General features: G+C 39.1%; 1 protein-coding gene across 1 annotated transcript in view; it reads left to right on the forward strand.

Moving 5' to 3' along the window:
• The window catches only part of zgc:174356 (uncharacterized protein LOC100137120 homolog), a 94,823-nt gene that overhangs the window by 24,133 nt on the left and 58,494 nt on the right, over positions 1 to 12,196 (forward strand). The gene's annotated exons all lie outside the window — the stretch shown is intronic.

The following is a 12,196-nucleotide window of genomic DNA, read 5'->3' on the forward strand; positions in this document are numbered from 1 at the left end:
TTACAGTGGTCGGCAGATGGGAAGTGCCGTATCTAAACAGAGGTTGGCCCACTGGATAGTGGATGCCATCTCCCTCGCCTTTGGGCCAGGGTGAGCCGTGTCCCCCGGGGGTGAGAGCGCACTCCACTATGGAGCATCGCATCCTCCTGGGCGTTAGCACGCGGCGCCTCTCTAACGGACATTTGTAGAGCTGCGGGTTGGGTGACACCCAATACATTTGCAAGGTTACAATCTGCGAGTGGAGCCGGTTTCCTCAAGGGTATTAGGCAACCCTTGGTGATTGAGGAAACGATTCGGTTGAGGTGTCGAAACACGCTTGCTGCGCCACTCTCCCTAACCCGGAGATACGTGCGCTTTTTCAGCTTTGTCAGTTTAGTTCCCCATTTCTTTGGCGAACCCTGCAGAGTTCCTCCGAGGCCCCCAGCACCTGACTCAGCGGAGGAGTCAGGTGTTGGCCCGTTACGTTGTCGGCATGCCCGCTGGTCAGCCCGCGTTCTGGGTATAGGTGCCTGCTATGTGTGATCCCCGCTGGCGATCCCATACGTTCACTCAGCCACGGTATAGTCCCCCCTTCTAGGGCAGGCTCGTGTCTTCCCTCCCCGCTAACCATCCTTATGCTAGGACCCCCCCCATCTCTGGGCTGGTCCATAGATTGTCACCAGGTCTCCCCTCTGGGTAGCAGGTGAGCTCCGCAGCGTCCTCCCTATCGGGACTGAACGCTTTCCCAACGTACTGTCGTATCAAAACCTTTTTACTGGGTTATTGCGACTCCCCGAAAAATATAACCGTTTCTGAACAGGTAAGTGAGGGCCAGGGGACACGTTGGAAGACTGTGTCTCGGGGCGTTGTAGGTGCGCTCGCTCTACTGCGTGGCACACCCTTCGCCAGGGGCGCAGTAAGGTTCTTTCGTTGTGGCGTTTTCCATAGATTTCCCCATAGTGGAAGTTTCCACATAGCATTGGAGTTCCCCATCCGAAGGGGAACGCTACGGTTACTAAAGTAACCCTTCGTTCCCCGAGGGGGGGAACGGAAATGCTATGTTCCTTCGCCACAACGATTGTCCCTTAGCTGTTGAGCGTGAAAGTCTCTTCAGCTAGAAAAGGATGTCGAGCATGGCACTGGCTGCGTCTTTATAGCATGACTGATTGTCATTGACGCCAGCTGTGCACGCTGACGCTGCCAACTCATTGGCATTTCATTGGCCCGTTTTTATACTCTTTCAGATGATTGGATTCTGACGAAATCCCCATAGTGGAAGTTTCCACATAGCATTTCCGTTCCCCCCCTCGGGGAACGAAGGGTTACTTTAGTAACCGTAGCGTTCTGTATCTATACTTTTACTGTGCTATTTTCCTGCAGTCACTACTTTTTTTAGGGGGGTGCTAAGTAGAATAATCAATCTTATGATTCCTGTCCAATCACATTATGCATAGAAAAAAATGAAGTTGACAGACCTCAAGACACAGATACTTTATTGACCTTATTCTATATGTGCAAGCAATTGAAAGAGACTTCGGGTGTCATTTACTTCCATTGATTTTTACACATTAAAAACAGCTTGTTGTGCTGCTTAATATTTTCTTATTATATTATTCTACTTTTTAAGTATAGTCATGAACACACTTGTTTGTTGAGCAAGTAGTTTGACTGTTTTCTGCCGTTCATTATTCCCATATACAGTATAAAAGCATTAAAAGTGTCTAAAAAGATGCTAATTTGTTACATGCAACTGAGAGACTATTTAGACTGCATGTCATTTTTGAGAAGATGAAGAATTCCTACTGTATGATGACTGAAACTGGAAAATGGCCATGTGCAATAACCAAAAGCAGTACAGAATGTTACGTTTTCAAATAAATGTACAAATTGCATATATCAGTGCTGCACGAGCCAACTGCTGGACACTCGTAGCTTACTAGTCAGGGTATTTAAAGTGCATAACCTAAGCTTTAAAGGGCCATAACCCCCGCCCCTCTTTTACATCTGAAAAGAGTCCGAAAGAGGGAAGGGTTTGCATGAAAAGGGGAGTTTCATTGCATGCACAACTGCTGACTTTCACAACACTAACACAGATAAGATAAACAGATGAGATAAACAGATGAGATAAACAGGGATTCGGAGAGAAGCATTTAGACAAAGGTACAAAATCTAAATCTGTCATTGAAGCGGTACCTTTTCAAAAGGTACACTTTTGTACTATACAGATGGACATTAGTACCTTTAGGGTAAATTTTTGTACCTTAAAATATTTGTTTGTTTTGTTGTTTTTGTTTTGTTTAAGGTACTATGAGGTACACGTGTAATTTTTGGGTATTAATATGTACCTTTAAGGACCTGTTAAGGACAAAAATTTAACTTTTGAAAAGGTAACGTACCAGTGACAGATTTTGTACCTTTATTTCGGAGAGTGTACTGTAAACTTAGTAACTAAATCATTTTGACTAAGGTACGTCTTTAAAAACTGAAAGAGTACTGCTGACGATACTAACTAACTTTGTCACCTGAATAAACATAAGCAAAGAACGTCACTTTTTACTGGCCAGCACAGACAGCCATTCTCCAAGCTGGAGTTTACACAATTTCTCTTTAAACTGGAAGAACAAATTGGCTCTAAACAACGCAAAAACAACCAATTTTATCTTTTTAGCTAAATATATGTGTCCTAATAGTGTTTTTAGCAACGTGGGACATATTTTGACTCTTAATCTCGAAAAATGTGTTTTGGTGTTTAGTGACCCTTAAATGTATCATCATAACTAGATTTTTGCCCCTTGGGTAACACAGGTTTCGCTCAGCACTTTCGGTTGGCTTATTATAGGTGTGTATATTACTGCAATGGGTTATCACATTAAATGAAGTCACATTTTAAATGTATAGTGCATGAATGGAAATAATGTAACTTACACTTAGAAGCAAACAGCACTAAAGTTTTCACAGCATTAAACTCACTACTCTTGAATGCTACACATAATTATGATTTACTATTAATTAAATAAGAAGAGCTTCTTTTTACTCATACATTGAGTAGTATTTAGACCAAACACTACATTTTTGGGCAAATAATAGAAACTTTTATTTGAGTATGATTTTTCTGTACTCTTTCCACCACTGCATACTATACAGCAAAATAAATAACTGACTTAAAATATATTTTATTGTTTATGGTGGTGGTGAAAATACTAGTAGCCTAAGACGTTTTCACACCCTTGGCAGGTCTGGTTGCGGTGAACGCCTGGCTCCACGTTTGCATTTTTTTTTTTAAATAAATGGCTGTAGGCCTGGAATTGACTTGTAATTAGGGTGGCGTGGACTTGGTGGGGGAATTATTAAACACTCCAGGCTCTAATGAGTTGATGAAAGTAAAAACACAGCCAGTTGACCTTTTCCGTGGAATGTTTATGCATTCCCATTATGTTTTGCACTGCGAATCAGAGGCTGTGGCGGAGTCTGTTGACACCAGGCCCTTGCCGGGCAGGAGGGGTAATTAAATCAGAACTGTTTGCATGAGCAGGCAGGGCAAATGAGTCATGGCGCATCTCTCACGCAAATGGGGACGCAGGTTAGTTCGCCTTCAAGTGCTCTCAGACGCTCGGAGTGAGACAGCCTGACTGTTTTTGACACCGTTTCATCAGGCACAAACCCTGAAGGTTAATTAATTCACTGGTTAACTTTAGATGCATCTGAGAGAATCTAAATATTTATGGGCTTTGTCTTATACAAGCTGAACCAAACTGCCAAGTGCTTATGTATTCCAGTGCAGCGCTTATGTATTTCAGATATTATTCAACTGTTATAGTGCATTATTTGACATCAGCATCGCTTTAACCGTGTTGAATTATACACTCCGGGTTGGATTGCTTTTGCTTTCAGAACTGTCTCTTTATTCTACACGACATAGATTTACTGTAGCAAGGTGCCTGAATCATTCATTCATTCATTTTCCTTCAGCTTAGTCCCTTTATCCTTTATTCATCAGGGGTTGCCACAGCAGAATGACCCGCCAACTTATTCAGCATATATTTTACACAGCGGATGCCCTTCCAGCTGCAACCCAATACTGGGAAACATCCATACAAACTCGTTCACACACATACACTACGGCTATTTAGTTTATTTAATTCACCTATAGCGCATGTCTTTGGACTGTGGGCCAAACTGGAAACCTAAGCAAATACAAGGAGAACATACAAACTCCACACAGAAATGCCAACTGACCCAGCCTTGACTCAAACCAGCGATCTTCTTCCTGTGAGATAACTGTGTGAGTGCTAATTACTGAGCCACCGCGTCACCCACCTGAAACATTCCTTAGAGATTTTCCATATTGCATGATAGGATCATCATAGATTGGAGTTGTTGACTGCACATCAATGATGTGAATATGCCAATCCAGCAAATTTTGAATGCCCTTTTGCATTGAGATCTGATGATTATGGAGGACATTTGAGTGTGGTGAACTTATTGTCAAATGACTGCATTGTGGTCATAATGGGGTGGTCATGGTCAGCAGAATTTCTCAGGTAGGCTGTGGAGGTTAAATGATGTTCATCTGGGACTAAATATGCCAAGAAAATACACTTCAATGCGCGGCATTCATTTTTATTCCAAATTCCGACTCTACTACTTGAATGGTGCAGCAGAAATCGATGCTAATCAGACTAAAGTTTTTTGCACAATAAAGTCCGAAACTTTCGTATGCATTTTTTCATATTCCTATCAGAAAATAATTGTTACGTACACAAATCTTGCACATTGAGTCCGATGCGTATTAATTAATCCATTATAAAAAAATGCAAACACTTCAGAGTCATTTCAAGCAGTGATGCTTCTCTTCTTTTCACTCTTCTGCAAAGAAGAAAAAGAAAGAGGAATATTGTGTTCATCCAATACTAAGAGAGTTCATCTGATTATCAAAGAGCTGTGCTGGATTATTCCCAAATGCAAAGTTTATTTTTAAAAAATCTGAGTAATTTTGATATATTGCTTGTGATACAAGTTTACGTACCGTGCATATACGGAAAGTATCCATAGCACTTCACTTTTTCCACATTTTTTTAATGTTACAGCCTTTCCCAAATGGATTCAATTCATTTATTTCCGCAACATTCTACACACAATATCCCATAATGACAATGTGAACAAAGAGTTTCTGAAATTGTTGCAAATTTATTAAAAATAAAAAAAACCTGTAAAGTATTCACAGCCTTTGCCATGAAGGTACATTCTGTATCACTGATCATTCTTGAGATGTTTCAGCAGCTTAATTGGAGTTCACCTGTGGTCAATTCTGTTGATTGGACATGATTTGAAAAGGCATACACCTGTCTATAAAAGGTTCCAGGGTTGACAGTGCATGCCAAAGCACAAACCAAGCATGAAGGCAAAGGAATTGTCTGTAGACATCAGAGACAGAATAGTCTTGAGGCACAAGGCTGGGGAAGGTTACAGAAAAGTTTCTGCTGCTCTGAAAGTTAAATTAAAAACAGTAGCCTCCATCATCCGTAAGTGGAAGATGTTTGAACCACCAGGACCTTAGTCAGGGAGGTGATCAATAACTCAATGGTCACTCTGTCTAAGCTCCAGTGTTCTTCTCTGGAGAGTAGAGAACCTTACAGAAGGACAACCATCTGTGCAGCAAAACACCAATCAGGCCTGTCTGGTAGAGGGGCCAGACGGAAGCCACTCCCAGCCTGGAATTTGCCAAAAGGCATCCGAAGGACTCTCAGATATAAGAAACTAAATTCTCTGGTCTGATGAGACTAAAATTTAACCCTCTGAAGTGAATGCCAGGCATTACGTTTGGAGAAAACCAGGCACTGCTCATCAACAGGCTAATACCATCCCTACAGTGAAGCATGGTGGTGGCAGCATCATGCTGTGGGGATGTTTTTCAGCAGCAGGAACTGGAAGACTAGTCAGGATAGAGGGAAAGATGAATCCAGCAATGTATAGAGACATCCTGAATGAAAACCTGCTTCAGAGTGCTCCTGACCTCAGACTGGAGCGACGGTTCATCTTCCAGCAGGACAATGACCAAAAGCACATCGCCAAAATATCAATGTAGTGACTTCTTCACAACAACTCGGTGAATGGCCAGCCAGAGCCCAGACCTAATCCTATTGAACATCTCTGGAGAGATCTGAAAATGGCTGTACATCGTCGCATCCCATCTAATCTGATAGAGGTTGAGAGGTACTGCAAAGAGGAATGGGCAAAAATTCCCAGGCGTGGGAACAGGTGTGAAAAAACAGGTGTGCCAAGCTTGTGGCATCATATTCAAAAAGACTTGAGGCTGTAATTTTTGCCAAAGGTGCATCAACAAAGTGTTGAGCAAAGGCTGTAAATACTGATGTACATGTGATTTTTCAGGTTTTTTATTTTTATTAAATTTGCAATAATTTTAAAAACTCTTTTTTCACATTGTCATTATGGGGTATTGTGTGTAGAATTTGGAGGAAATCATTTAATTTAATCCATTTTGGAATAAGGTTGTAACATAAAAAATGTGGAAAAAGTGAAGCGCTATGAATACTTTCCGGATGCACTGTATGTAAACAAATCCAGAACAGAGACTCACAGTAGGGTAGCCTAGCTATAGATATGTTTATTTATATATAATTATAAATATATGTTGTGGCCTCGTTGACGTGTCGGAGGACGGACCAAATCGGACCATGATGCGATTAAAATGTCTATGGGCAGTACTGTACTGTACACACACACACACACACACACACACACACACACACACACACACACACACACACACACACACACACACACACACACGCACACACACACACACACACACACACACACACACACACACACACACACACAAACAAACCCTAACAGCAGCAGCCAGCAGGGGAGAGGTGTGCTAGTCACAGAATCTAGCATTCTCATCTGTCTGTGGCGTTCTGTCTTATATTATGCACTGTGTTTATCAAAAAGTTATCTGTGGCTCAAGTGACAGCATTTTGTATTTTGCCTTTTGCTTGTTCGGTGGCTCTGAACTGTCAAAACACCTCTCAAAATGCTTTTTTTTTTTTTTTTTTTTTATGACGTACGAAAGTTTCGGCAGTGTGTCAAGCAGATAACACATAAAATCAGGTCGAATTTACTTTTTAACGTGCAAAAATTGTGGACAAATATTTCTGATTCAATGTGCAATAACCTTAGGAATCAGCCTTCGCTTGTCTGATCTTGGAGCGATTGTGTACATTTTATCCTCAGTTTGTGATTGGCTGATTAAATATCTGTGTTTTCAAGTAGTTGAATAATATAGTGATCAATGGGTTCTTTCAGAATTATTAACTAAAATCCTATACACTGACAATGTAAAACCACCTAGCAAATTTTAAGAATAGCTTAACAACCATCTAACAATGACAACCACATACAGAATATAAACATTTTCTGGTGCACTGATATAAAGCTGAAGAGAGAGAGAGAAGGAAAGAGAAAAAAAGATGATGAGAAGACTAAAAAGCTCAGCTTCTGTGGGCTGGTTCTGTTATTCAGTCTTTTTTGGCAACCAAAATCCAGCCATTTCAATAAGCATCGCACAATCAGGAATTTTGTGAGTGTGAATAATTTCCTTATGCAGATTACACATCTGGTTTAAGATGGTTGTACTTGGTCTGGTTTGAAAAATACTTTAGTTTGATCTGTGTTTCGTGTATTGCTACACTATATACAATGGCCTTTTTTGACTGCAATTTTTGGTAGAAGTGCAAATGTGACAACATAGGGCTGGGCGATAATAATAATAAGCAATATATCGCAATAAAATTTGTGTCAATGATAAAAAAATGATAAGCTCTGGACTTTTTTTTACTTTATATTGATCCAAAAGCCAATCACACAGCAGAAATGTGCAACAATGCGAATCCAAATGTGTGTTGACATTAGAGACGTACCGAATTTTCGGCCACCGAAAATGTATCAGTTGGAAATACGTTATGTCATAAAATGGACCCTCTAATTTTTGTGGCTTCAGTCATTGTTGGGGTACTCTTTTAAATCTGGAAACATTAACAACTTCTATCTAAATATATATCGTTCCTGTTCAATATGGAAAATAATTATCAAGATTGCATTTTTTCCATATCGCCCTATGCATACACCTTTACAATTAAGAGATTGTCTTTTTCAAAGATGATTTATTGTTTATTGATGGTGGTGGTGTTTAAATGACAGACATGTAAGATGTACTTTGCATTTTTGAAAGATGACAATGTTGTCGAAATAATCTCTGTTCCCGATAGAAAGAAATGTAAACAAATGGTGTATTACACACTCTAGGCCAATAGAAGGTGTTATCGATTTGTATGTACAGTATGTATAAGGGTGGTATGGTGGCTCAGTGGTTAACACTGTCACCTCACAGCAAGCAGGTCACTGGCTCGAGCCCTGGTTGGGCCAGTTGGCATTTCTGTGTGGAGTTTGCAAGTTCTCCCCATGTTTGCGTGGGTTTCCTTCGGGTGCTCCAGTTTCCCAGTCAAAGAGTTGCGCGAATTGGATAATCTAAATTGGCCGTAGTGTATAAGTGTGACTGAGTGTGTAAGGGTGTTTCCCAATACTGGGTTGCAGCTGGAAGGGCATCCGCTGCGTTAAACATATGCTGCAATTTTTGGCGGTTCATTCCATTGTAGTCACCTCTGAAATTGAGACTAAGCCGAAAGAAAATGAATATATGTATAAATAAATAAATAATTACATACATAAATAAATATAAAGTAAAGTTAGTGCATGTTGTTGCTCAGTTCACCATTGATGTTTTGGTTTGTAAGATCTCCTATATGGTTATAGACAATATACATATATATATATATATATATATATATATATATATATATATATATATATATATATATATATATATATATATATATATATATATATATATATATATATATATATAAAAGATAAATTAATAAATGATGACTAAAATATTGACCAAAGAGAACAATTACTCCTAAACTATCCTATAAACAGCAAGAATGTATTCAGTTTTTAGAAAATTATGTTGCGCAAACTACCTTTCACTAAGCAAAAGAAGTGCAATGTATCATAAACTTTATTTATTACACCTGTCTTTTTTATTATTAAGTAGACATTGTTACCAAAATAGCCTCCAACTCACTTGCCTTATAAGAAACTCTGGATTGTATTCAAGTTTTACTTTAAGCTATACACCTTCAACATTATTCTAGTTTTTCTAGGCATCATATTAGCAATTTTAAATTACACACAAATCTTCAAGTGAAATGAATTGACCCTGCGCAAACCCTTTCCCACTTATCTTTGTCACGAGTACTCCCCTATCAATTTGGCACTCCAAAGGAAAATACTGAATACTGCAATTTCTGGAAAAATGAAAAAAGCTACTGATTTTGGACAAAAGCAGACAAAGTCTTTGCATTTCAAGTCGTTTGTTCAACAAGTGACCACGCCATTAATAGACAGTTGATGGTGATCCATCCACACAAACATTTCCTGTCCATACACTGCCTTTAGGCTTCAGAAAAGGATGAAATTGACTATAGCTCAGGCTTTCTGAGTACCTGCAACTCCCACAAAAGCACATTTTGACAATTTTTCATATTAATTGCCGATGTTACTATATTAATTGTAATAATAACAAAATAATAAGAAAGTGACGATGGCACAGAATATCTACTTTTGACCAGATTGCCTGTTAATAAGAAAAAATAAAAATAAAAATAAAAAATGGAGGTAAGTGACAGTGGCACAGACTATCAGTGTTATAACTGGCCAGATCACTTGTCAACCAAAAAATGGCGCAAAATGACAGGGGCACATGATATCGATGCTATGATTGGCTAGATTTTCTGTCAATCAAAAAAATGGTGCAAAGCATACCTGTCAACATTGGGATGTGAAAATAAGGCATATGCCCACCATAATAAGGGATTCCCCCGACACCCCCCTCCTCCTCACCTTTAAAAAATCCGCAAATGATTAAACATGCTCATTTGGAGCTGTTTCATTGTAAATAAACAGTTAAATGGTCAGTAATATGTTTTATCATAATTATTTAATAAGAAAAATTAAATAGTATACATTAGCAGCAAATACATTAGCAAACAGTAATAAAATTAATAGCTATTATATTGTAATAGAATCAAGCTATCAAATCTCATTAGCCGTTTCTTCACTGTATAACTTACACATTCTGATTAAAGAGCAGTGAATGAATCTCTTATTTATTTCTATTTTTTTCTTTTAATTAAATTAAATAACAGGTGTCACTTTAAAAATGCACAGATTGAACGTTATAATGAAAGCTTTCGATTACTTTCCAAACTTTTTATTCTCATTTAGGACGAAATTAGTTGTGTTTAAAAAAACGCCACCAAAATCAATATCTTTAGATATTATTATTAATTATGTATATGTCTGTTTAAACACGCACCCAAATCCCAGACTTTCGCTCCACTTCAAATCGCGTGTCCAGAATCTGTTTGGGAAACAGTGTCAATTTATCACTATGGAGCGCGTCAGCTGACAGTCACACACCGCTATACGACTATTTTGAGGATTGCATATGAAGGGGAGACGGTACCTGTAATGAAAAGGAAAGGGAATCCCGTCGTTTTTATATTTATTTCAAAGTGTTTTTTTAATGCCTAAACAAAGCAAAAGCACATAACAGACTCACATTTAAGAGCAAGGGGCGGCCCCTGGTGGTTCGGCGGTATGGGTTGCGTATAGGGTGGCTCGGCTCTTTAATGTTTATTTGCCACCCATCAGAGTAAGACTGAAAATACGGGAGAAATACGGGAAAATACTTTTAAGGGATGATAGCGGGATATAACTGTAAAATACGGGAGAATCCCCGGAAAAACAGGAGAGTTGACAGGTATGGCGCAAAGTGACAGGGGCACAGAATATCAATGTAATGATCAGCCAGATCGGCAGTTGATTAAAAATAAATAAATAATGAAAATAGCGGAAAGTGTCAGGAGCACAAAATGTCAGCATTATGATTGGCCAGATCGCCTGTCAATAAAAAATGCCAGAAAGTGGCTAGGGCACAAAATATTAGCAATATGATTGGGCAGATCACCTGTCAATTAAAAAATGAAGGAAAGTGATAGAGGCACAAACTATCTGCTTTATGATTGGCCAGTTCTGGGGCACAAAATGATTGGCCAGATCACCTGTAAATCAAAAAATAGTACAAAGTGACAGGGCCACAGAATATCTGCATTTTGATTGGCCAGATCGCCTGTTAATAAAAAATGGTGGAATATGACAGGGGCACGAAATATCGGTGTTATGATTGGTCAAATCGCCTGTCAATCAAAAAAAGACGGAAAGTGACAGGCGCACATAATATCTGCAATATTATTGGCCAGATCGCATAGGACTAAAAAAAGGGAAGAAAGTTACAGGGCCACAGAATATTGCCGTTTTGATTGGCCAGATCACCAGTCAATCAAAAAATGGAGTGTCAAGACCACAAAATGTCAGCATTATGATTGGCCAGATCGCCTGTCAATAAAAAAATGCCAGAAAGTGACTAGGGCACAAAATAGCAATATGATTGGGCAGATTACCCGTCAATCAAAAAATGGAGAGAAGTGATAGAGGCACAGACTACCTGCTCTATGATTGGCCAGTTTTAGGGTGCAAAATATCAGCATTATGATTGGCCAGATCACCTGACAATCAAAAAATGGTGCAAAGTGACAGGGGCACAGAATATCTGCGTTTCGATTGGCCGAATTGCCTCTTAATAAAGAAAATTGGTGGAAAGTTACAAGGCCACAGAATATTGGTGTTTGATTGGTCAGATCGTCTGTCAATCTAAAAATGGTGCAAAGTGAAAAGGGCACAGAATATCGACGTTATGATTGGTCAGATCGTCTTTCAATCAAACTTCCAGCAAAGGGTCAATTAGAGCAAAATCTTTCCCTCTTTCAGCCTTTTCGTCCTCTCAGGCTGTATGCTCGGGCATTGTGTTTGATTAGGAAAACATCAAATTCTACAAAATTGCTTGCCAATCTTACGATTAAATTTCATATTTGGAATCACCAATAAAAATAAACAACAACTGTCTCTTTAGTTTCATTTCTATACATTCGAATCACTCAAAATCTGCAGAAACTCGATCACATCTGGTCTGAGACCCTCCCCTAGAGAATCGTCAGTCTATATCGATCGA

Source organism: Danio aesculapii, chromosome 17, assembly GCF_903798145.1.
Source record: "Danio aesculapii chromosome 17, fDanAes4.1, whole genome shotgun sequence".
In the NCBI taxonomy this organism is placed as follows: domain Eukaryota; kingdom Metazoa; phylum Chordata; class Actinopteri; order Cypriniformes; family Danionidae; genus Danio; species Danio aesculapii.